The sequence below is a fragment of the Ursus americanus genome, chromosome 3 (assembly GCF_024610735.1).
Source record: "Ursus americanus isolate L20-20 chromosome 3, mUrsAme1.1.p, whole genome shotgun sequence".
NCBI lineage: Eukaryota > Metazoa > Chordata > Mammalia > Carnivora > Ursidae > Ursus > Ursus americanus.
The window spans coordinates 63,731,936-63,755,062 of record NC_142129.1 but is presented as its reverse complement, the minus strand read 5'-3'; the positions used below and the strand labels follow the sequence as shown (position 1 = coordinate 63,755,062).

Below are 23,127 nucleotides of genomic sequence, written 5' to 3'. Positions count from 1 at the left end.
TATATATGAAACTAAGAAAGCTTGAGTTTTATGGCCTCTTCTAAGACCTTGTACCTAATTTTGTTTTTTTTTTTCCCTAAAGAGAGTTCCAAACATGTAAGCCTAAGCTTGTAAAACTTTGATCTGAATGGAAGGTCCTTAGAAATCACAAAGATGGACTGTCTGATTTTACAGATGAAGAAACTGAGGCCCTGAAAGGAAAACTTGCTGAGGTCCAAATGTGGATGTCTATCATGAATTAGAAGACCTCCCAGGACACCTGGGTGGCTCAGTTGGTTAAGCATCTGCCTTCGGTTTAGGTCATGATCCTGGGGTCCTGAGATCAAGTCCCTCATAGGGCTCCTTGCTCAGCAGGGAGTCTGCTTCTCCTTCTCCCTCTGCCGCACGCGCGCTCTCTCTCTCCTCAATTTCTCTCTCTCTGACAAATACATAAATAAAATCTTAAAAAAAAAAAAAAAAAAAGTCAGACTTCCCTTGTGTTCCCTGTAGGAAAGACTGCATTGTACTACTTGGTTATTCTGCAGTCATTGCCCTTGGCAGGCCCACAGGTTTCTTCCTAGGCAATGTGCTCCACCCACAGCCTCTGCTGAAGGAGCAACCCTAGCCTATTCCCTGAGGAGTGGCTTTGTAGTTTACCCAGTGACCCCGTCCCTCATCCCCACCTCCATTCCGCCAACACAGCTGATTAGACCTGGGGTTGTCACCTGACCCAAGGGAGTCATTCCATCTGGGTCAATGACCTGTGAGGTCATTTGGTATAAAGAGCTCTGCTCAAACACAAAAGACACTGATGAACTAGCCCAATCAAATTCTCTCTCCTGGAAATGTGAACTGGGGAACACAGAAAGAAATAATTAGCAGTGGGGAACTAAATAAGATACCGACTCAGAGAATGGTTGTGCATTCAACTAGGACTCCACGAGTTCTATCTGCTGAGGGAGAGATGAGCTTTGCCAGTTTTCAAACCTTGAGGTACCCTCTAGCTCTAGAGTCTTTGAGGTCTAGTTGCATTGTTCTCCCTGAAAAGCCTGACATGGTAGCTGCAATAGCTGCCTTATTTCCAAGTTCCTCCTTATTCCTATCCCCATGACTACCACTCTTGAGACAGCTTTCTGTCCTTGTGTAAAGTGCTCTATCAGCAAGAACTCAATTCCGTGTTTTTGAAAGCCTTGATAGCAAAAAGAAGGGAAACAACCTTGAAAGTGAGGTCTGATTTCATCTTCAAGGAGAAATTGCTTCTTTGTTTTTGGGAAAAGCACTTTAATAGGTCTTTGATTCTATGGAAGCAAAGCCAAGAACATATTCTGGAAAGGAGGCAAAAGTGAGAGAGAAGGCAGAGTCACAAAGCCCTGTCTTATAAAGTACATGCTAATCTTCCTTGTGCGTGAACTGCCTCTCTAAAGCTGTCTCTCTTATAGACAAGGAAGACTTTAATCTTCTGTGAACCTCACTTCAGGGCAAGACAGGGCCACTGGCACTCCTGGGTGACAGAGTGAAGCTGTCTCCTGTGACATGGGGACCTGCTGGGTATGGAGGAGAGAGTCTCCTCTAGAAGTGGACTCTGAAAATACTTGGCTAATGAAATACTGAAAGATTAGGAGTCACACATCTGCATTGTAATTCTCTTCCATTACAGGATGGTAAGGGATGACCTGCGGAAAGTGGCCTGGCAGACTGGGGGCCGACAGCTGACTGAGGACACAAGTAACAGTCACAGTAGAATGGAGGAACACAGCAGTCTTGAGGGATTGTTGAGAGTGCCTAAGCAGGGTCTCTTGAGAATGTCCTCTATATCTAGAAAAAATCGGAAAGGGTTTGGAACACGATTATTTGATTGTTAAAGTGAAGCATAACCACTGTTTTCTGGAATTGAATGGGACACCCAGGTTTCATTAATTTCAAAGAACCTCATTTGCACAGTAAATTATAATCACCATCTACTGTCACCTACAGAAACAAAGGAAGAACTTTAGGTGTGAATAAATGCACACATATATAAAGGGTTCTAGGTACTTTTGCCATAAGCATCTTTGCCATAGACATCTTTACTGCAAACATTTTTGCTGCAACCTTGTTCATTGCATGGCTAATTGGCTATAGGCAATTTGTCACAAGAGATAAAAAATAACTGGTTGAGGGGCGCCTGGGTGGCACAGCGGTTAAGCGTCTGCCTTCGGCTCAGGGCGTGATCCCAGCGTTCTGGGATCGAGCCCCACATCAGGCTCCTCCGCTATGAGCCTGCTTCTTCCTCTCCCACTCCCCCTGCTTGTGTTCCCTCTCTCGCTGGCTGTCTCTCTCTCTCTGTCAAATAAATAAATAAAATCTTAAAAAAAAAAAATAACTGGTTGACGGTTTGATTTCATTTCTCCATTGATGCAGTACTCCTGTTTTTATTTTACATAAATCTTAGCCCTCACAATGGTCTGTACAGTGGAGCAGAGTTTTGAACCTGCATTTCCCTTAAACTTTGGAATGTCTATCAATGGACATGTGACAATCTGCCAAGAACAAAGAGCAGCGTAGAAGACTTCCACAACACAATACAAAGCTCAGTTACAAATATGCATTCTAGTATCTGGAAACTGATATTTCTCTTAATGAAGGAAGAGATTTCAGGGGAAAAAAAGTGAGATGCTGAATGAGGAGGCAAATCAATAAGCAAAAAAAAAAAAAATGTATACTAGTACGAATAAAAGACTTTGAAGACAAGTGCTTAGGAACAATCCATAAAATAAAATCAGACATTTGTATAGTATTACCATGAATCTATGCTATACATTTTGAACGTATTCAAATATTTTGTTTCATGATGAAATCTTTTTAATTTTATTACTCATTTTTCATGTTTCATTATGTCTTTTTAATGAATATCCTTTTAAGTAATGTATATAAAGACTAATGTTTGTGGCACAGATATCTACCGCCAAGATGCTTAGGGCAAAAATGCTTAGAAACCTTTATATATACATTTTCATTATGTCCCTCTTTTATTTTTCATGATTTTATCTTTTATGGCAAAACTGCCTTGTGGCCAGTTAGTTACGTGGTGAAAATGTTTGTGGCAAAAATGCTTGTAGCAAAGATGACGTCTACGGTAAAGATGCTTACATATCAGACACATAAATAAAGATTAAGTATATACATAAATTTTTTATTATTGTTTTAAACAAGCATCAGACAACTGATTCAAACAGAACTAAATAATTAAGAAAGTTGGCTAATTCAATGGTTCTATGAAGTTCTTTCCAAATTCCTGTTTGGCCATTCTTAGCATGCTGGCTTTAACATTAGCTGTGACCCTTTGTGATCCCAAGAAAGCTGAAGCACTTCCCAGGGTCACATTCAGACATGATAATATCCAGATAAGTACAGAAGTGATCTTTTTCTGAGTTTCCTTCTCAGGAGCAAAGACACTTTTTCCAGAAGGCTCCCAGCTACCTAACTGACCTCCTTTCATCTCTCACAAACCAGAATCTGGTTGCCTATATACATTCTAAAACTAGTTAGTGACAGAGAGGATGGAATAATCAAGATCATCTTAGACCGGTGGGTTCTCCAACTTGTATAAAAATCAGAATCACCTGGAGGATCTTACTAAAACACAGGTTGCTGAACCCCACTCCCCAAATTTCTGGTTCAATAGGTATAAGGTGGGGTTCAAGAATTCACACTTCGAACAAGTTCCTAGGTGATGGCGAATGCAGCTGTTTGGGGATCACACCTGAAGAACTACTATCTTAGACTAACCATTTGGGGTAATTGGAGCATTCACCAAAAATGACTGCTGTAAGAGATCTTTATCAGAAGAGTACTGTTCTGGAATGACATATTTCTATGAATTTTCTTTTTGAAATTTAAAGTTTCTGTAAGTTGTGCGTGTGACAAACAATACTGATTGTGGTATACCACAAGCCAAAATATGGAAGTAGAATACAAGCTAATGGCCTAGGGCAGAAAATGTGGTTTGAGTAAATGTCACCCATTGTCACAAACATCCACCCATCCTGCCCTACACACTGTGCTACTCCACACCCCTTCCTTTGCATGTTTCTATTCTCTGTGTCGAGGCTGAGGCAGTTTCAACCGCCTACCTGCTGAAGTGGTATTGACCTCAGCCTGTCTCTTGGCAGAAGAGACAATAGGAGTGTAAGAAACAGCTCATTGTTTGGAGGAAACTAAGCCAAGCAGCTTGATATTTTTGCAGCATAAAATATGAGGCTGGACGTGGTGTAAGCTAAGGCCCTAGATTTGGACAAGAGCAAAACCACAGAGGGCTTTGTGGGATGTTGAGGAGCTTGAACTCAATCCTGCGGCCTTAGCAGCCACTGAGCAGAGACATGATGTGGTTAGATTTTGGTTTCATGTAGAGCACACTGGTTGTGTGGAAAGCAGACTTGAAGCAGGGAGGCATAGTGGAGACTGGTAGTCCAGACAAGTGTCATGAGGCCTGAAGGAGAGCCGAGATAGTACGCTTACAGAAGATATGGATCTGGGAAATATTCAGGAGGTCAAAATCTACCAATCTGGTTATCTGTTAGATGTAGAAGGTACAAGAAAGTAAGGCATCCAGATATTTCTTAGGTTTTTAGTTTCAGTGAGAATAAAGAAGTGAGCTGCTATGGGTGTGGGGATGGGTGGTAATACAGGGGCACAGGGAGACGAAATCAGTTTTAGATGCCCTTTCTTTAAAGTGTGGGTCCCTCTGTACATGAAAGTCCGGCATATTTGGGTGGGTGTGAGGAAGAGGACTACGCTAGAGATAAATAGAGATTCTGGAGTCAACTGTAGTTAAATCAGGAGCATGAACAGATCACCCAGGAAAAGCACAAAAGTAATGAAGACTATTTAGCCAAGGATGGGGCCCCGGGAAAGTCCAACATTAACAAGGCAGGCAAAGGAACCGGTGGTAGTCAAAGACAGCAAAGGTAGGAAGAACACTAGGATACAGAATATCAGGGTCAAGGTCACAGAGTTTGAGGCAGGAGGGAGTGGTCAACATTGTAAAATATTTTTTTTTTTTTAAGATTTTATTTATTTATTCGACAGAGATAGAGACAGCCAGCGAGAGAGGAAACACAAGCAGGGGGAGTGGGAGAGGAAGAAGCAGGCTCATAGTGGAAGAGCCTGATGTGGGGCTCGATCCCAGAACGCCGGGATCACGCCCTGAGCCGAAGGCAGACGCTTAACCGCTGTGCCACCCAGGCGCCCCTACATTGTAAAATATTATACAGAAGTTCCTTAAGATAAAGCTTGGGGGGGGGGAAACTTGACAGGATTTGGACTTTAGGAAGGTATAAACATTTCAGGGGAGTATCTGGGCATCTGGGTTGAACTATGAGAGGTAAGTGGAAACTTTTTTTGAGAGTTTTGATGAGAAGGGCATGGAAAGAAAGCAAGTAGTACTCGCTGAAGTAGGGGGCAAGGTCATGAGCTCAGAGTGAGAGTAAAGGATTAAGTTGAGGGGGGGTTATGAAGGTTTGGGATAGTCAGGAGAGGTAACTATTCTTTAGGTGTTCTCAGAGGGTTGACCCTGTCTCTACCTGAGGTTCTTTCATTTTGCAGAGTTTTTGCAACCACAAATTCAGCTAATGATATATATTTTAAAGGGGTGTGCCAATGGATGTCAGGAAGATAACCTTTGAAAAATGCTTAAAGGAACAGATAGGTATACATGGCAGAGTGTATTTTGCAAAAAATGGCCACAGCAGTATTTCCAGCCCCACATGGGAGAGACTTTGTAACTAACTGCCTTAATGAACAGAATAAAGAAAGGATGCTGTGTGACTTCCAAGGCAAGAAGCCATGCAGCTTCCAACTTGCTCTTTATGTGGTGATGCTACCATGCTGTGAAGAAGCCCAAACTGCCCACATGTCTGGTGGTTGATGTTGGTTGCTGGCTAGGTTTTAAGGGCAAGCATCCCCCCCCCAAAAAAAAAAAGCCAGTCTGAAACTGTATTGTCCTTTGCCTTGGAAGTCACAAGGGTCATTTCTGTGCCCTGTCTGAATTCCTGACCCACAGAACCTGTGAGCATGATAAATGGCTGTTTCATTCTACTAAGTTTTGGAGTAATTTACTCAGCCATAGTAACTGAAACAGCATCCAAATATCCATTCAAGTGAACATGAATATTAGGGAGAAACAAGATATTCCTGTATCCCAGACACAGTTGTAAGTCATATTGGAGGTTACTATTCTGATCCCTCTTGAATTCAAGACAATATTTTTATACACTTCCCAGACTTCAGCTTAGATGTACCCTAAATGTCTACGCTAAGCCATAACTTCATCCCTAAAGTTTTGTTTTTGTTTCTGTTTTTTGTTTCTGTTTTTGTTTTGCTATTTCTGTATTCATGGTAATTGGTATTTTATCCCATCTAAGTAGCTTTCCAGTGTGCTAGCCTACTTTCAAAAAATAATTTATTGAGTCTCTATTCTACCTTTTCCTATCCTTGGGCATTAACTTAGACATACCCACACACATGGCTTATTTTTAAAACAAGCCTTACCAATATGTTAAAATAACAGAGCTGAAATATTTTTCAGATCATTAAAGAGCAAAATAATTAAAATCCTCTTCGTAATTTCCAAGAAATAGCTAAGCAACATCTGAGAAAACACATGTACACAAAAACGTATTTTAAAACACTGACCATGCTTTTTACTTAATTTCTATTCTCGTATTTTGGAGCTTACATGCAGAAAATTGAGATAATCATATGTTTTTAGTTTCGGGTACATTATTTCTTTTCTAGTTTAGACTAAGTATACTGACAATTGAAGGAAAAAATGTAAAGCATTTTTTATACTACTAACTACATACTAAGTATATCAGCATAATTTCCCCTTCCTTACAACGACCTTGACTTTACCAGAAACTTCTTCCTCCAAAATCACCAATCAAATATCATACTCTTTGATTACCGCTTCTTATCCTTGGGATTCACGTTCTCAGGAATCCCCAGTGTAATAGCCAGGGCTTCGTTCTCACTGATGCTTCAGACCCACTGATCTCCTTCCTCCTTTTCCTCCTCATCGAGCTTATATTGTACGAGCACCATTTCTTTGGCTCTTATCAGCATTTCTCGTTTCTACTCATGTCACAACTGCCTAGAAAACTCCAACAATGGATAGATCCAATCACCCACCTTCTCATGTCTGTGCCTACAGTAACTTGTATGCTGCTGAAGAAAAGTCACCCATGGACAGAGTAGTATTATCCTATAACTGCATGAGTGCCAATACAAGAATCTCATATGGTGCCTGTGTGTGAATTAAAATAAGATGTCCCTTCCTCAGGACACTTTACTTCTCTGTCAAGAAGCTGGGGTGATATCTGGTTCTGTAAGAACACGATACTTTACTGCCCTCTGCCACTAACCTGTCATAACACATATACAAATCTATCCTTATGATGTGAACAGTACCCCTCTTAGGTATGGCAAGCTTGTGCAATACACAACCCACACAGCTGTACACATTGGTCCTAGTGACTACCTTCAACGAGGTACTCAAGCCACTAAATGTTCCTTTAGTCAAATATGTCATGCTTTAACCTACCTTTTTAAACCCAACTCTTTTTTTCCTCCTTTATTTTCAGGGGATGTCTATTTCTGATACTTCATGGAAAAAACTGTAGCCATCCTATCAGAATTCCCTAATTTTCCTACCATCGGATCCACAATCTTTCCACCACAGTTCATTGTCTGCCCCCCCCCTTTCTTTCCTCTTCCTACCAGAGACCACTCTCTTTGTGTGGGCTCTGTATTCCAAGCCTTCTCGTTTCCTAGGTGAGGACACACTAGCACCACAACAGCCCTTTCTCTTCATTAACTTTGTACTCCATCTCCCTCCCATTTCCTATCTGCAGTCAAATATGCTTTAGTGTCTCCTATCAGGAAAAATCAGGCTCAGGCTTCTGTCCTTTACGTAGATTCTACTGCCCATCCAAGCTTCCACACATGCACACTTACTCAATAATTCTATAAAGTGGATTTGACTGATGCTAAATCCAGGAACACCTTTTGTTCGTATTCATACTTTACATAACAGTGGGGAAATTCAGAGTTGACAGAATCTTCCTTTGAAATACCTTCACTTTTTTTGGTTACCATGACACCAAATAATCTTGCTTTTTTTATTTCGTTGGTTTCTCCCATACCTAACCCTTAAATGCTGAAATTCCAGTCCTTTTTCTCTTCATATTCCAAACCCTCTCCTAGGGGATCTCATCTTTTCTCATGCGTTATCAGTCACAGATACCAACAAATCCTAAATGTAAATATCTCACCTAGTCCTCTTTGTGGGGCTCCAAAATGAAATACACAATCCCACTTGGGAGTATCTCATATTCAACTCCTACATAGTGTGCTCAAAGAATGAATTACTGTTCTTGTGCTCCAATTTGTCTTTTTTTTTTTTTAATAATGATTTTTTATTATATTATGTTAGTCACCATACAGTACATCCCTGGTCCAATTTGTCTTTCATCCTGTCTTCCATGGCTCAGTAAATGCTACCTCTCTCCACTATGCCAAATAACTCTTCTCACCCCACGGGCAAGTCTTCACCAACTTCTGTACATGCTAACCCCAAAGCAGATCTCAAATGCCTCAGCCTTCCTTCACACTGATTACTGCTACTCTCGTCCAAGCCACCATTATTAGTCATCTTAACGTTACCTTAATGTTTTCCCTCAATCCATGCTTGTCCTCCATTCCCTTCCTCACCCATTTGTTAGTATATTTCCAAAAATACAACAGAATAATCATTTAAAAACACAAATCTGATCATTTCACTCTTTTTTTTTTTTTTAAATAACTTCTCAGTGTACTTGAACTTAAATTCTGAGACCTTTACCCATTCTACAAAGTCCTCCATGACCTGGCTCCTGCCCTCCACTGACTATGCTCCCACAAACTAGGTCTCTCTCCTCCCAGCCTTTTCCCACCCCAGGACTTTCACATATTCTGTCACTTCCACACAGAGCTCACCCTTGAAACTTGGCTGTCACCATTCCATTGCATCCTCAAGCTCTAAGCTCCAATCAGTGACCTTAAACAGAACTCTCCTTCTCCTGTCTAAATGAGGTTCCAGTCACAGACTCCCATAGCACACTATAATTTTCTTTCACAGAGTATGTCACAATTTTGAGTTATGTTTTCCTCAGTATGAAATACTTATTGCATGTCTATCTCTATCTCCCTATTAGTTCCATGAGGGCAGAGATCGTGCCTGTTCTGCTCAGCATTGTATCTCTGGTGCTGTGCATAGTAGGGGCTCAAAACATTTGTTAAATGAGTGAATGCTAACACTTAATGGCCCCTGTGAATTGAAGTACTGCTCTTCCATTATTACAATGGGTTGAATAATGATATTAATGGGAGCTTGTTAAGAATAACGTAGTTGGCTTGTCCAATTTATATAAAATAGCACCTAGTGATGAGATGGTCAGATAGCCAGGAACGCCTTGGGGAATGCTACATGTTGGTATCTACACACTTATATCTATCACTTACATGAATCTAGGATTTGTTTTCTTTAAATTGCTGTCTCCCATTAAGCTGTGTGCCCTCAAGGTTGCCTAACGACATGTGCGCTCAATGGGAGGAAACTGACACATGCTTAGAGAATGAGTTACACCAAGTTGAGGATGGAAACTTCCAAAGCACCAGAAGCAGAGCATAGAGAAACCCCAGAATTGTTTTGGAACAATGAAGAAAATGCAGAAAACAGGCCAAATGCCATGGGATACAGAGGTGCTGACTGGTGAGGAGAGCTGCTGGATTAAAGCATCCACTCAAACGTAGCTCACCGCTTCCAACTGTGGTTTAATCATGTAAAGACAGGCAGGAAAAATGCTGGAAGCAGCTACATTGCTGGTTCTGAGGGTGCATGTGTGTTCTCACACTCCCGTGCTTGTGCGCCCTCATTCTCTCCCCCCCCCCCCATTTCTCCAAAACCTGGTAGTGCCTCTAGATTTCCCATATAAAGGTAGTCACCATAATGCTGTTTTTCCTTGTTCTCTTCCCCTCACATAAGTACAGCCTTAGAATCCAGAAGTAACTTTAAGCTTCTTTCCTGCTATTTCCCAGGCAGAAAGCCTGACTGGTAAATGCAGTCTCATAACCAGCTCTCAAACAAGTCATGCTCTGGCTGAAAGGGGCACTCCATCTGGAGTCAGCCAGGAAAGTGTCTGTGCCAGTTCTATCCGGCTCTCCAAAGTGACCATGTGTAAATCACATTCCAGGAGCCTCCACTTTCCTCCTTATGATGTCTCTCTCATGGCACAGGAGCTATGACTTACAAAATGAAAGATAAAAAAAAAATGGAACACTCTGAGCGTGAGTAGTTATTATTAGAGATCATTCCCTCCTCTGGCTTATGAATTTTAATTTGAATAGAAAGACATTTAGTTTAGAATAAAGTGCCAAGTTCACCCAATTTAGATGGGACTTCACGTCCCTTCATGAAGTTCTGAAGGGACAGGAATCTAAGGAAATGCCATACATGGACCAAGCAACCAAGCATAGTCTCTCTTATAGGTGTATGTCTTATCCCCCCAACTAAATTGTAAAATTGAAGAGGGAACTATTTTATATATCTGTTTTATTTTCCATAGTATCCAACACAACGGGCACACTTAATAACTGGTCACCGAAGTAAGATCAAAGAATGGAAAGGAAGCCTAGATTCTGTTGACAGTCTATTTATCTTTGAAGTGAGTACTATTTTTGCAAATGTAACTTTTTGCTCCTAAATAAAAGCAAAATGGTAAAAAGAAAAAAAAAAACACCCACAAATATTGCCATAGAGAAGCCAAACATCTAGGAATTCACATCTCCTTTTAAAAATCTGATTCTTTCCTTGATCAACATTCCCATTAATTTTCCAGCTTCTCTTCATCACAGAAGGGCCAGTCTGCCTCTCTGGGAACCTCTTTCTAAAAGACTCAGGGGAACCAGAATCCTGACCAGTGTTTGAAGCAAAACCTCTGCCTTTACAGAAGGCACAACATAAGATGTGAAGAGGACAAGGCAGATCTTGCTTACTCAATTCGCAGGAAGATCATGAGGAACAGCAAGGTTGTAAAGTGCTTTTGACAACAAGAATTATTCTCTAAGTGATAAGGGATTCTCAATTAATTCACAAACAGGCATATAAAAATGCTTGACAGAATACAAAAAAAAAAAAAAAACAAAAAACACAAGATTTCTAACTGAAGCAGAGGGAAAAAAATAATAAAAGGTACCAAAGGGAGTCACAAAGCATAGTCTCACTTAAGTTCCTCAAAAGGTATATTGGGTCTCTATCTAGAGGAAGCACACACATTTCATGACTAAGGTAGAAACAACACAGTCGGGTAAGGGGGATAGTGTACTCACCTCTTTGGTTAAAAGCAAAAGGCTTTCCAGACCTCTTCATCAGATGCAACTGTCATGTGGACAGATACACAGTTACATGTGAAGAAGACGCAAGATCATCCACTGGCTCCTGCATCTAAAACATCCAAAAGAGTCTACCTCTGACTGCTTTAAAAGTGATAGAAAAGGGAGGATGTTTTCAGCTCTCTTAGGACTCTTCCCCATTAATTCCTTTAGGATCTCTACTGCCAAGTAGTGCTGTAACCTGGTCTGATTATAGAACCTCCAGTTAAACTGGAGTGTGGGCCAGCACTGGATGGACAAGGTGGGCAAGGTCACAGGGAACAAGGCTAACAGATAAACACAACAGATCCTCGAGCAGAGATGCAGCATGACAAGACCATCAAGACCATTAGAGAAGGTACTATGAGTGGATATGTGGTATGGGGGGAGGGAGAGGAATATGAAAGGGGCAAGAAAGACCGGGGGAGTCATAACTGTTAGGTCTTTCATTAAAGCCCCAGGTGATAAAAATCCAAGACTGGTGTTGCTTCATAAGACACAAGAGGAAGGGACCAAGGCAAGGGGCATTCTGAAGGAAGTCTCAGTGGGCTATATATTATGGCTGACTGGATAAATGGGATGAAAGTAAGGAATATGTCAGGTTTTGAGTCAACACAGTCAGGTAAATAGTAAAAAAAAAAAAAAAAAGAGAGAGAGAGAGACTGGACATGGAGAGAAGGTAATGTCATGTCAAGTGGATTGCTACCTGTGAAGAGACCTATGGGGTCCCGTTATCTTAAGTGAGAAATCAGGCTTAATGGATGAGATCCAGTGATGAACACACCTGTGACAACTTACTAGGTCCCTTATACAGAATGTGAGGAAAGTGAAAGACAGTGGATAGACAGAGGATCTGGTGACGATTTTTGAGGGATGCCCTGCTAGTCAGCTTGAGAAAGAAAAGGCACCTATTAGTGAAATGAAAGGAAGGAGTAAGGAAATTTTCCAGAAGAAGCAGAATAGTGAATAGCGGAGAAATCCTTTCCTCCCTATTCCCGAGACTTTGGGTATGGCTCACGGCACAGCTGTTCATGTATGTGTTGCCTCTCTTCCAGCATGGAGAGAAATACTAAAGGCAGAATGTAGTCTGCCTCACTACCTGCTTGGAAGTTCGCAAGGGGATTGCCTCTCAAGCCTGTCTCAGCTCCAAACAGGATCAGCTGCATCCAGGTAAAGCAGTGCAGCTGATGAGGGAGGGTGGAATTTAGCTCCCCAGGATCTCCTTAGGCTCTTGGGGTGTGGAGAGGAAGAAACCCAGAAGATCTCACCTGACCTGTGGAAGGAAGAGGAAGATGACTGAGGGTGCAGACTGGTGAGCCTGCCAGGAAGCGGCCCTGGGTTAAAGGCCAAACTGGAGTCTAAGGTAGCCTGAGTTGCCATTAGGGTGATTCATCAAGGGAAGGTGGCTGAAGCTCCTAGACCATTGCCAGAGCTGAGAAAGAGACCAGGGCTTATCCTAGCCACAGGCTTCAGGGACATACCATGCAAGTTCAGAATGGCCTTACTGCAGCAAAGGCAAAGAAAGGAGCCAGGGGATTCAGCGTGGCTTCAAGAACGCCATCCTCCCTGCCCACTTCTAGGACATAGTCAACCCAGTGCCCTCCTGGGGAGAAGTAGGATGGAATTCTGAAAGAGCGACCCAAAGAAACTACTTAAACTAGTGCTAGTAGGGAGACACATTTTGAAGATTCAGCATTTAAACTGAAAAAAGGGAGAATATTTAACCTCCTTTAACTGACAAGTCTAGAAGTCCCCACCATGCACGCTCATAAAGAAAACACTTCTGGTCTAAAAAATGAGGAGATAACAGGAGTAAATTTACAACCCCTTCCCATCTGGTCCATCTGTGTGACAATGAGTGATTCATTTAACCTCTTCAGGCTTCAGAATCATCGTCCGTCAAGAGGGGATCATGATATCTATCCTTTGAAGAATTTTAATGAGCTTATTTAAGTAAAATGCTGGCACAAGAGAAATCTTTAATGTATTTACTAATTTTGTTATCATTTCTACTATTACGTTCAACTCAAAGTTTCATTTGTCTTATTCAAGAATGGCTGAACATTTGTCAAGAAATGCGAAAGTACTATATTCCTGGCATTCTTCATTTATGATTTCACAGCCTCTCATCCATCCCTTCAAGAACAGAAATGTCATTCTGCAACAAATGAGAAGACGTACTGTTTTCATACCATCCATGACTCTTTCTCAACACCTTGGTACTTACTACAGAAAGTACCTCAAAGCCAGGACATCATTTCTTATGAATAATGTTAGCTGTAACAAGCCACAGAGTACAACAACAGCAGTGTTGCAGGACCAGGTGGTGAAGTCTTCTCCATCTTAGGCTGATCTAGTCCTAAGCAGATGGACCAGCGACAGACCACAGACAAAGCACACTAACCAGGAACGATGCAGGGGGGTGGGGTGGGGGCGGGATTTATTTGTAATGCTGCGGTCATTTTTTAACATGCATATCAGGACACTAAAAGTGCCAGATTGCTCCTGGAAAATTCCCTGTGTTGAACATGTATAAATTAATTCTCAGAATTGTTTGCTGTGTGCCCACAAAACAGCATGATCTTGAGTAATCAATTCTGGATATTAACTAATCTGAGGCTCCATTCTAGCTTTTTCAAGTTTTCTGAGTCAGCCTGGAGAATACTAAGGAGGGTTTAGTGGAAATACGAGAAAAGATTTAATTAGCAAGATTCATATTGATTGTAGATAAGCAAAATAAGTATATTTGAGTGTCTGTGGTATACAAATCTCCAGGCTCTAGGATTTAAGAAAACATATATGGTGATTACCAAAAAGCACAATAACGCTTAATAGAGTAGGACCCCTGGAGGAATCAAGTGGTTTCATATAACTGACTTTTCCATATAATTCAAGTATACTCTATTTTTTTTTAAACTTTAAAAATGAGAAATCTTTGTCCATTAAACACCTGTCCTTTTGAACATCTATCTTGTTAGAGAAAAATCACCTTTTTTGATGGATTAGTCATCATCCCACTGTGATGCTCTGGGAAAATATGTCTCAAGATGTGGTCAAGGGATTCCTCAGCAAGGGAATCACCTTGGGAGCTTGCTGAAAAATCAGACCCCTGGGCCCCACCCCAGGCCTCCTGAATCAGGATCTTCAGGTGGAATCCAGGATTCCTTACACCCAACTCACTTCTCAGAGGATTCTCATACTTAACAGGAGCCATAGAGGCCCTAAGTCAGGGTTGGTTGTATGTGTGTCCTTCACTGGAAGCATCACAGAGAGAGGCCTGCTATCTACCTGTGCCTATTTGATGTAGGGTCTCTGTCTGTTCCTCTCTTCTCAGAAGTCAAAGTCTTTCTACAGTGTACTGGCTTTAAACCTACAAGTCAACATGCACAGGATCCTTGGACAGAGTGCTGGCCTTTGTGAGGTCTACTTTTCATCCATGAGCCTTATACCATTCGTTCAGACATGGGGCTCTGAGCTTGAAGTACACTGCTGTGGGATTCAGGCATCTGACCCCAAGGAACCCATGCTGAACACCAGCCATTTCACCTCAAAAGGGCACTCAGACAGCAAGGTAGAAGAAATGCACTAAACACCGAATGTAGAAATGTGACTAGATGTTCAGAAAACAGATTGATGAGCTGGCCTAGTGAGAAGAAAGAAAAAATCCAAATACTCTTTAAGAGCACTAGTAAAATGGGCCTTTGGGGTCAGAGAAAATGAGAACAGAGGATGCAGAATGTTCTGGAAGATGTGGCTGCTGCTTTAATGCGAGGCTGGGTCTCCTCCACCACAAAAACATTTTCTCCCACAGAGACTTCACCACACACAGAGATCCATTTATTGGATTGGGAAGAACTTGGGGCAGAAATGGTAGGAGGAGCATGGATTTTGGATTCAGAGGACTTGGGTTCAAATCCCGGGTCATATATGTGGCCATGGGCAAGTCAGTCAGACTCTGCCTTTTCCATCTTAGCTGTGAAACGGGACAAAGAATTCACGCGCTCGCTGAACTGCTGTGCAGCTTTAATGAAGTAATGAATATGAAACAGCTTTCTAAACTGAAGAGCATTTTACAAATATTTAATCAGAAATATTCTGCATTGTGTACATATTTAAGTAGCTGCTACATCTATCTATATGGCAGAATGCTAAGAAAAACCTTTGGCTGGGAAAAAATTCAAATATGTTAATTATCTCATATAAATAAACCGATCATATTGTTCAGTATAGAACTTAAATATCTGCTGTGCTTTTGTACTATAAAAAAGATATCTTTAAAATGAGCAGTATTTTGACTTTTGCATAACTCATGTTTAACATTCTATTAAAATATGTTGTTCTTCCTTTCTCAATCAAAGGATAGGTGAAAAAGTTGATCAAGTCTTCATTTTATTTTCAAAACCCTCTTTCCTAACATCAATTTCTTAATGTCTACTTTCCTCACATGATTTATTAGCTGAAATTGCAGGATGGTAGGGGAAATGGGGACATGCCAGGAGAGGAGAGAGCAAGTAGGTCAATACTGAAGACAAGAGGTTTGCCCCAAACCTAAAATACACTGAGGATAGGAAAGAGGGAGGCTAACTTTGGAAACCATTGTCTGGCTCACATCACTACTTTTAGCCATTGCTTTTTAAAGTGGAAAGACGTGCAAAAATTAAGAAAAAAAAAAAAAAAGGCCAAGCTAGTTCTTTCAGCAGAGAATTAAAATTAAAAGCAGACGGAGGCCTGGATAATAAGTACCAATAAAAGCTTGAGCTGACATAGCTTCAATTTACAAATCATTGGCTTTTCCTGGCAGGGCTTGGGGAAGGAGGGTGAGGAAGCATCGCCTACACTGTCTGGATGAGGAAGATATGGAAATCTTTAAAATTAAAGATGCTTTCAACTTTTTAAAACACTGATTTATGGTGACCATGATAAAATCTCGATGAAACCTGAGTACACTCTGCAGTCTCTGGGAGCCCTGGTAGCTATGAAGCCCTTATGCCTTTCCAGTCATATCTGATTTTGACATGTATACTCAGTCAGCAGGAGCCCAATCCATAATGTGTGCACAGAAAGACGTGTGGTTTAGAATCCGCGTGTATTTCAATTTCTTTTTAGACTTGAGCATTAGGTGGCCCTTGTAAGAGTATTAAAAATAAACTAGTAACAAATAAATACTAGGCAGCCAAAGCGAATAGAGATTGATTTATGACAACTGATATTACTTCTCCAAAAATTTTAATGACAAAATCAGTGCTCACAGGCACATAAGTATGCTTGGTTTCATCTGTAAAACCTGGAAGGCTACCAATAAAAAGGAGCTGATGAAACTGCTAGATTTAGAGAAAAGGGTTGAGAGAGATACTGTAGTGCCAGCAAGATGTTGTCTGAGTATATTAATTAGCATGCGTGAGAATTAGATGTGGACAGTGAACACAGAACACGTCATTCAAGCCAGCAGAAAATCTGCAAGTTAAGAAACCAAATACCAGCCTATACAATGCTATAGCCCAACTCCAAGGACCTAATGTGGGGTCCAAACCGTGGAGACTGTTCCGTCTGAAGCAGCTGCCGCTCCCCCTTTGTTTTTTGGGAAAGGATTTTCTCTACATTCTCACTGGTGCATATCAGAGAACTTGTTCCTTCTAGGACGCAACTGAGAGGAGATGGGAAAAGCTATCTGCTTACTTTCTCACCTTTTCCCCAAACCCTTCGGGATAAACACAACTCTGCTTGCTCCAATTCTCTTAGAACAGTGAAGGCTTTCAGAAGAAACATTCTCCTCTTTCTCGATTTTGGTGGGTTTCCCTCAGGCATTTGCCTTTGATCCTTCTTCTCTTCAGTGACTTAACCACCTCACATGGCTCTTGAAAATGACTTCATCCTCCAAACTCTTCATCCGGCTGCTCATGTGACATCACCTTTGGAACCTGGCTTCTCATCTGTTTTTGTCAACTTAAGAGTTTTCTGTCTGTATTCTTTCCTTCTACCAAATCTTATCTATACTCACTCAAATCTCATTCATTCTCATTATTTTTATACATGTAATTGGAAGAATAATACACGCATAGGGCACAAGCTTTTTAAAAGCACAAAAAAGGCGTAGGGTGCAACTCCAACCTCATTCTCATCCCTCGTCTCCCATCCCCCAATCTAGTCCCCTGCCACAGAAGCAATAACTATGCCAGGTTTTCGTGAGTTTTTTTCCCTCTAATTTAAGACAAAAACAATTGAAAGGGAACAAGGTCCTAAACGTAATAAATTTTTTTCTGCTAGCTTCTTTTCAGCTTCCCTGTCTATTTGAGAAATTTATTTATTTCCCATGCATTAATCTATGGGCTTTTCATGTGGTTCTTCTTCCCTATATGTGGGTTATTTTCCAAGTTTCTCTGCCTGGACCTCTCTCAGAACATGAACTAATACCCGTGAACTATGTTTGCTTATAAGAATGCAGAGTCCTACCTCTGAAGGCCTGGTTGGGGGGGGGGCGCTATTTAAAAGAACAAAGCAGAAAAAAAAACCACAACCCCATCCCTCAATTTGTTTATGTAATTAATCTATCTTGAGAAGTATCCCTTATTCCAACGTCAGCAGTCACCAGAAGAACCACAGTAAGGAATCAGCATCTAAATGACAATGGTTGTCTCAGGATCACAGCTGGGGAGTGAATTTAAATAGACGGATGGACAGATAGAAGGGTAGTTGGGTAGAAAGAGCCAATCAACTGTGAAGTGTTACCAAGCCCTAAAATCATATTTCATTTGATGGGAACAACAGAAGCCTGATTAATGCATGTGGGAATTTTCATGTCAAAGTTACACCAATGGCCTTTCAAGGGCCTGCTTCTTCTTAGGACTCCCTGAGTCCATGTGAAATTGGCCAGTGTAAGATTTTAGGGCTATATGTGAATTTCACTCATCTTGTGTAATGATTAAGTGTGGGATAACTGTTGAATATGAAACAGAATTTTTTCCCTTGGGATAGTTCTATTATACCTGGTATTGTCCTGAAAATTTTATGCTAGAAGAGTAATAAGCACATATTTTAAAGCTGCTTTCTGTTCAAGGTTTTCCGTTCACCAAAAACTCACTAAAGGAGGCAAAGTAAAGCCACTGTGAGACATGTGAGTTGAAACTGGTGGAGAAACTGTATGCTTTAGTGAACAGGGCCACCACGGACCAGGTCATATGCTGGATAACATGTGGGCCTCCGTGGCTAATCTCCTTCTGAGATTACTATTATGTCAGTTTTCTGAAGATCAAGTAATCATCAAATGTCTTTTTTTTTTTAACCTCAGAACTGTCAATGGAAATACCAGTTTTCTATGAACTCATTCTTGCGATAGTTCAAACACTAAGTACAGATGGACTTAGGACTTGGATGCAAGAAGATGCTGAGTTTTACTGAGAGACAGGAGAACTATGAAACCACTAATAGTCTGTGACTCCATCATGTAACCAATACTACTTGGATAAATTTTGTTAGAAACACTTTGTTGGGGGGTTCTCAAAAAATAACCCAATAATTTAAAAAGTACTGCTCAAAACCTTTCAATATCCCTTGACGATGACAAACTAACACAGAACACAGGTTTTTCCCAAAGCAATTATGATTTAGGAGTTTTCTTTCTGAAATACTAATTCTCCACAGCCAATTAAAAAATCCAATCTGATGTAAAAGTGACAATTCAGACAACCATCAAATCATTACTTTTTTTTCCTGTCACTGAAAAGTCTGGTTATAAAGAAGAATATATCTGAAGAAAATTATTTTTAACTCTAATAAAAGTAACTTACAGTACTGTGAAGTTATTAGCATTCAGGAAATAGTAGATATAGTGCCTCTGTTTGAAATTAAATAAAATTGAACTCTATTTTGTGTACCTAAGTAAACCACCATTTTGTAAAATAAGAATAATAGCACAGTGGGATGGATCCCTAAAGCACAAACATTCAAAACCAGAGTGCTTAGCTAACCTATGAGGGCACAACTGTCTTCTTTTATACTAAATTCTTGAAGACGGTAAGAATTGCAACCAGTTTGCCAAGAGAGAATAAGACGACTAGCCGGGAAAGATGATATTTGAGCTGTTAACCAAAAGGAAGAGGATAATCTGGAGGGGTAGACAGATAGGGCAGACTTGGAGACGGAAATTAGAGAGACAGTAACTAGTATATCCTACTACTTGAATACAGTGATTTTCCATTTAAGCATAATCTAAAATGACACCTTCTTCAGGAGCTACCAAAAGGAGACAGAGGCAGATGGAACAGTCTGCGGTTGGGCTGGGGGGAAGGGAGGGAGGGTGTCATGGGCACCAGCCACTCCTCTGACCCTGCAGCCAAAAGCACAACATGATGAAACATGGAAATAATGAATCCATATAAGACATTCTAGCTGCTAACGCACTGAGAAGCCCTTGTTATAAAATGGGCTCATTATATGGCAGCATTTTGATCTGGAACCTGATGGTTCTACTCAGTAAAATCTTACGTTTTGTATATTATCATCCACAGAATTCTAGAAACCAGGTTTGCATATGCCATCCAATAAGTCTTAGGAAGAAAAGCCAGACAATTTGGCAAAAGGAAAACTATCTTGGACGGGATCAGTTCACACTTCGATAACACACTTTTGTCCAGAGTCTACTCTGAAACTTGAAAGTTAAGTAAGCTTTTCCCTCAAACAACTGGAGAAATGCCATATGCAAAGATTTGATACTTAAGAGAGAAGTACTTCTCTTCACTCCCCCATGAAAAAATCTATTTTAAACCAAAACATTTGCTTTTATGGTACTGTATAGGTCTATTTTTTTTAAAAAATAGCAATATTTACTATTGTTACAGAAATTAGATAATATAAATTATGAATTAGTATGGGTACACAATATCTTCTAGGATGATAAAATCAAATGACTCCTTACTTGCATAGCCTAAGTCTCATTTTTCAATGGCAGGATTAAATTTCATTCAGTAATACAAACATTTATAAGATAGATATTATGTTTCTTATTATGTATTTGGGGTTCAAAGGAGGGTCTTGAAGAGTTATTTGCACACCCATGTTCATAAGCAGCACTATTCACACTAGCCAAGGGACAGGAAGCAACCTAAATATATCTGCTGGTAATGAATAAATAAAATGTGGTGGTATAAGCATACAGTGAAATATTATTCCTTACATTATTATTACTTAATATTATTATTCCTTGAAAAGGAAGGACATCCTGCCACATGATACAACATGGATGAACCTTGAAGACATTATGCTAAGTGAAATAGGGTAGTCACAAAAAGACACTGCATGATTCCACATATACAAGGGTATCTAAAGTAGTCAAATTCATAAAAACATAGAGTAGAATGATAGCTACCAGAGGCTGGGGGAGAGGGAAATGGGGAGTGGTTGTTTAACGGGTATAGAGTTTCCGTTTTGCAAGATGAGAAAGTTCTGGAGATCTGTTGTACAACAACGTGAATATACTTAGTCCTACCGAACTGGACACTTACAAATGGCTGAGATGGCAAAGTTTATGTTCTATGTTTTATCATAATTAAACATTTTTAAATTCTTAAAACGTCTTAACCTCAGCACGCGCTAGAGGTGCCTATAAATCAGAGTCCAGCAAACTCTTTTCCGTAAACAGTTTTCTGTAAAGGGGCAGAAAGTATTTTGGCTTTGCAGACCACAGTCTCTGTTGTAACTAGACAACTCCCCTATCATGGAAGCAGCCAGAGATCATACATCAGTGAACGCGCGTGGTCATGTTACAATAAAAACCTGACTTCTCAAAACAGGTGGCTGGCCCACGGCCCATAGGTTTCCGACCCTTGCGAAAGTATTATCTAAATAAAAGATAATTGGAATCATTTTGTAAAAATTTCAGTCTCCTCTACCCAAGAATTATGAGTGAAGTATTCTTCTTTTCCAGAGTCTAAGATTAGAGCAACAAGATCAAGCAGGCTCAACAAGACCAGCACTTACCTGTAGTAGGAGGAAAACACGACACTGACAAAGGACAGGTTAGCTCTGTACCAGTGTCTACACTTCTCTACAGATGAGCTTGATGATACCAGAGCTTAACAATTTAGAGAAAGCATATTAAAGATGTTATAACTGGAAGAGAGCTTGGTGATCATCTAGTACGTATATCTCCTTTAGTGAAAGAGAAAATTGCAGCAGGCTCACTAGACCCATCCATGCTGTCACAGCTGGTGTAGGCAGGGCCGGGGACAGAGGGTAGAGCCATCCCAACTCTGAGGTCATGCTCCTTCCTCTCTATTTCCAATCAGGAGCAGCAGCCAGCCGGCCACCAGGTCTGCAAGTTATCTGTTTCATGCCTGCTATTCCAAATGGTCTTGACTTAACCCTGAAACTAATTTTTGCCATTCACTGAGTTCAAGGGGGGAAATCAACAAGACACGTAGAGCCCCAAAGGCCTCATCTCATGAAATTCAAAAATGAAAGCAAGGGTATAATTATTCCCTTCCCACTTGTGCCATATGAAAATGGCATGTTTTTTTTTTTCTTTTCCTATGGCATTTAGGTAGTATAAAGAAACCACCACCCAAGGGTAGGGTTTAGCAACTTGATTTGATTTTCTTGGGGACCACAAAAAAATAGGCTCCCAGTTAAACGACCAAAACAAACAACAAGCACACACCAAAACCCAGCAAATGAAGACGGAGGGTTATGAAACAGACAGGTGCAAGAGTGAGTTAGCTTTACAAAAGGAACTTCCACCTCATCAAAGAATGCAAGCCAGAGCATCGGATTTTAGCCCTAGAAAAGACAGAAAAGATAATGGGTCACACACCCTCCCCTTTTATGTATGAATTAAAGCAAAACCCTGGAATCAAGGCACTGCTTAAGCAGCCTCATAGGGTTGGTCTATTGTGTGGACCCAAACCTGAAATTCTCCACGCTCACTCAACACAACTTACTGGGGGGTCTCAGCCCTGCCCTTGGCACCAAACTGAAGCAGAGCACGCGTGCAAGCCAGAAAGCTGGATGGCCCAGGCAAAAAGGAAAGGCTTTTAACACAGAACAAGGAGATGGCTGAGCGGTGATATTCCTGCATTACGTGGCGTCTCCTGCTCCCGTGGGACCTGCCCTCAATTGCTAAGAGAGTCCGACCTCTGACAAAGACCAATGATTTCAGCAGTAATTAATGATACTGTCAAATTAATTAACCCCAGTCTTTGTCCACAGGAAAAAAAAAAGCCTCCAACGTCAATACTGCTGTTTACTAGCCCTTGACCAAACTCTATAGACCCAAACCTTCAGTCAGACACAGGAACACCACTGGCTGATGACCCCAGTAAGGCCTCACATATTAAGCCACTGCTATTTACGAACAAACCTTCTAACAGTAACATATCTTTTGATAACAGGACTTTTAGTGAATTAACAGCTCTCCAAAATCTAACACTATTTTAAATAGATACAAGCCCAAAAATACCAGTGTGTATCATTCACATTTCCTACAATACCTTTTAGATACCCTTTTGAATTATGGTGATGAAACCCTAGACAAATGCTGTAGGATTTGATTAAGCCATTTAATAAATGGCCCTCATTAAAACGCTGGTTCCCTTGTCCTTGTCTATAAGGACTCCGACTCATAACAAATGCCCACGTATACATTTCCATATTATCTCTTTAGAGGATTCAGAACTATTTTCTTACACCTAACACAGCTTTTATTCCATTTAG

General features: G+C 40.7%; 1 protein-coding gene across 15 annotated transcripts in view; it reads right to left on the bottom strand.

The window, feature by feature from the left end:
- The window catches only part of ICA1 (islet cell autoantigen 1), a 139,607-nt gene that overhangs the window by 76,133 nt on the left and 40,347 nt on the right, over positions 1-23,127 (bottom strand). The gene's annotated exons all lie outside the window — the stretch shown is intronic.